The sequence below is a fragment of the Brassica oleracea genome, chromosome C7, assembly GCF_000695525.1.
Source record: "Brassica oleracea var. oleracea cultivar TO1000 chromosome C7, BOL, whole genome shotgun sequence".
Taxonomy (NCBI): domain Eukaryota; kingdom Viridiplantae; phylum Streptophyta; class Magnoliopsida; order Brassicales; family Brassicaceae; genus Brassica; species Brassica oleracea.
Window position 1 is genome coordinate 23,155,302 of NC_027754.1, and position 4,768 is coordinate 23,160,069.

Sequence of the window (4,768 nt, forward strand, 5' to 3'; positions counted from 1 at the left end):
AGAATTGAACCTACAAACAAATAAAACTCACGATCAGAACAAGAAGAAGTCTAATCTAAGCATGCATGATTGAAAAACACAACAATACATTTACCTTCCGATTCTAGTAGATCCACGACGAGAGAGGGAGAATCACCTTCTCGGACGAGCCACAAAGACAGAGGATTCCGTTAGGAGGTGTGGAGATAGGGAGTTTCACCGGTATGTCGACGATCCACGGCGAGAGTAGGAGAATCACCTTCTCGGAAGAGCCACAGAGACAGAGGATTCCGTTAGGAGGTGTGGAGAGAGGGAGTGTCGCCGGTATGTCGACGATCGACGGCGAGAGAGCGAGAATCGCCTTCTCCGAGCTTCGATACGAAATGGAGACGATTCGGTTCCGAGAGAGAGAGAAATGACAAAACAAAGACACACTCCCCCTCTCTCCTCTCATTTTGCTTACACGTGTTCCATAAACACGTCTCTTGTTAACCCCAAATAAGAAACGTGTTTACCTTTTAATTGTCTTTTTGATTTTCTTTTAATCATAAGAGATCGCCTAAATACGCGGGATAATCATGCTCTAAGGGTATTTACTAGGTGGGATTGATGTTCTTAATTGTAATTTTTTTGTATTTTTTATTGATGTTCTATGGCTGTAAATACTTCCCCGGTTTAAAGAATATTATTTTAATATTTTATTTTTTGTTAATAAAAATATCATTTTAAAATTTTAATGCAATTATAAGATTAATATTAATATAAAATATATTAATTTTATAAATAATTTTATTTATTCAAATATTATTGATTGAATAAGTGTAACTAATAATAATATAAAGAGAAATTCCCTTGGATAACCTTTTTTATTTTATTTTCACAAAAATAGCATTCAAGGAGAATATGACAAAAAAAAGTTTTATTAAAGGATAAAATACATTTATACTCCAGGGTTAACTAATGTAGACTTTTGATTTAGAGTTAAGGAGTGGAGTTTTGAGGATATGGTTTCAAATTTGTTTTTAAAAAATATTAAAATATTAAAATTTTCAAATTCAAAAAAGATTATTTTGGTCATTTTCCTTCTTGAACACTATTTTTGTGACAAAAACTTAAAAAAAGTTTATCTGAGAGAATTGCCCTAACATAAATGCTGATAAAAAAATAATAATAACGTAAATACATTTTTATCATTTTCTTAATTAGTATGAAAGTGTGAAATGTCAAAGTGACGTTGTTTCTCAAAGAGTAAATCCACTCATCTCTTTCTCTCGTTTATATATAAGGTTTTTTTTTATACTGTTTAGTTTCAAGCCATATGAAGGTAAATTTCAAACAACCAACTTTAAAAAAAGCTAATATAATTTTGTTTTTAAAAAATCACCAACATAAAGAGCTCAAAAGAGCATAGATAGAACTCGCCAAAAATTGAGATAGTACAAACCAACAGACTGGTTTTTGTACTAATTCTCAAGGCGTAAGCTTTACTGACCAGCCTCCTCACTGAGTAGTTGTTGCAGCCAAGAGGAACATGACGAGTCAAAGGACTATGATCTCTGATCTCTTACCGCTTCCACTCTATTTTGCAAGTGAGAGTAATGCGATGGATACAAGATAAAGACATGAGCATGAACGAAGGGGTCCATCAAGATGATACAGTTATGTCGCATGTTTACCATCAATATGAAATATCCAAAATTAGAGGCCAAATTGTAAAAAACATAAGCCCAGGTCCGTGAAACTAGCTCTTCTTTTCTTTTATCTACAATAGCGGCTTGAAAAGAACTCAGATTTTAGGAATCCGTTTTTATAAGATAATTCCCACCAATTCTGACATATGATAGCCTAATAGTGGCTAATAACTTATTAACAAAGAGAGAAAACAATCTGCAACCAAAACGTCGAGGAGATTAAGCAAATCAACAAAACACCAAAACCGTCACTTCACAAGGATAGACCATCACTCCACCAGGAGCCAAAAACTCTTAAAAACTCTGGTTTGAATCCATATATAAACCCTAGTAAACAAACCAGTGCCACACCGGCGTAGTACTCGTCGAAAATCATCGGAACTGCTCGCTAGCTACAAGATTTAACCCAAGAATGACCAAAATAGATCACCACGACCACAAAACGCAGACAGAGAATACGAGAAGATAACATAGAAAAGCAGAAAACATGAGAAGAATGAAGAAGAGAAACTATTGATTTCCGGCGACCGCATGTACGAGGCGGCGGTCGCCAGAGAGAGATATATGAAGTTTTTTAAAAGTATCCCCTAGTCTATATTTGCGAAGTGATTTTGCCACATGTCCTCTCTACAATCAATTTCACAAAACAAATATGACATGACTACTGAAATTGATGACATGACTTCCGTAAAAATATGACATGGATAATTTCATTTAATGTTGATTTATATTTTTGGCAAACTTATTAGAATATGGTAATAATTCATATATTACATTTAATATTGAAATTTCTTTTTGGTAAACTTTTTTTTTTAAATATGGTAATAGCTCATACATCATCTATAAAATAAATATATTCATATATAACGTTTCAAATTTCGAAATATTATTATTTTTGTATAATTATCTAATTTGTATTACTAAAACTTTCAAAAATTCCTACAATTTTTTAAAAATTTTAAATATCTAATCGTAAGATCATTAGTTTTTTTTATATACCTACAAATTTTATAAATATTTTTAGGCTAAATTTTTGATAATTATACAATTTTATATCATTTTTATTAGTTTTATACAAATTGATTTAATATATATCAAATCTATATTAAATATTAGTAAGAAAATAGTAAAATCTACAATATTTAATAAAATTTATTTTTAAATATAAGTTAGATTAAAAAAAATTATTTACTGCATATGGTGCAGAAAAACATCTAGTATAATTTGAATTATCATATTTAAATCACAATTGGTTACTCATGGGCGAATGAAGTCTCAGTTTTTAATTTGCCCAGCCCATTTAACTCACCTCATCGGCTACTTCTTTACGATGCTTGTCAATCGCATCATTACTCTTATTTTCAGTTGAATATCGCTTTTTGATTATTATTTTTTTTTAATAAAACAAGAGGAAAGAAGCAATTATTATATCATAAACTTCACTACATTAGTTTTTTGGGAAATTTTGGATAAATGCACTTCAATAAGAATATAATTTGATAAATACACCCTTGTTTAAGCTTTTTGAAAAATACATTTATTTATATATAAATTTACCAAATTGCCCAATTTTAATATTTCTCAATTCCTATTCAACCATTTAAAAAAAGAATTTAAAAAAAACCGTTAGAGAATATTTTCTTTAATATACTACACAATATCTTTCTCGTATCTTCTTAATATATCTTAAATGTATTTTTTATTATTTTGAAAAAAAAGAACGTAGGACGCGTCTCGTCTTCTTGAACCCTGGCTTATTTGTCATCAGTACTACTCAAAGTCACACTTGTGTACGGCATATTTAGAGAGCTTGCTCAAGATGTGAAGGTTCAAAAAATCCGAACGGGTTAGGATTCAACCAGTCCAGATACTCGTACCCGATTGGTTTATATCTGATACCCGAAGTACCCGAATATCTTATACAATAAAGGAGACTTTAGTCTCTCCTTATGAAGCCACATCATCAAAGAGGGGTGAGCATTTCACGACACGCGTCGCCACACCAAGCATCCTTACGATTTTCGGCTGACGCTTCTCTTATTTCTCTAACACGATTTGGACTTTTTAAAAATTATAGAGATGGCCCAAACGTTCCCTTTAGTACCTGATGCTAGCCTAATTTAAAGAATGTGATATGGGCTTTTATTACAATAGATAAAGTTGGTCCAGACATTGTAGAAGCACTCGCTTTTTATTAAAACGAAAAGTTATGATTATTCTATACCTCTGTTTTCGAGCTGTTCCTCAGCCTTTTATTTTTTAGATAATACATTTGTTTAAGTCTTTCCTTATCAATAAATATATTACAACCAAATGAAGGCAAAATCACACATAAAATATAACAGGTATAATGATCTCAAAAATAATATCATTTTCTTTCAAGAAATTTTCATTTTCAAATTTATAAGCATCTTTAATTTACTAATACCATAAAATGAATTGTAAATTCATTTAAGAATACAAAAATGCAAAACAAATAAGCCTTCTTCTATTTATTGTTAAAATCTAACACTACAATTATATGAGAACGAAAATTTCACATCCAAACAAACAGAAACAACCCAAAAAAATTATTTAGTCGTTACTGAAAAATTCACCATAACTTATTGAAAACAATCATTTTTAGTAATCTAATAGCTCATTAAAATTGTATCATAAAAATTAAATAAAAAGTCAAATGTAACATCAATTAGACAAAACTGCTTCCACAAAATTAATAAATCAACTATGCACACAGTATATTAGCCTCCAACCCGTAACAAACATAATAATACAATTCATCCACCATATTCGAAAACCAGTAAAGGAAAAAAAAAGAAAACAAAATGGGATCAGCGAATTCAGAAAACAATTATAACTCAGACGAAAGTATTGGTAGCTGTGAAGGAAACTCCTCACACACAGACCCAACCATCTATTTCAGGAACCTCGACCTCCAATATTTTGTAGAAGAGCCACCAACTATGCTAAATAGTTACAAAATTTTAAAGAATGAATTTTTGGCTACTAGCCATCCAAGGGATCACATCTAGGGGTTACTTCAATACTTCCAGCACCGCAAATCTATCGAAGGACTCAACCATCTTCGTCAATCTGCA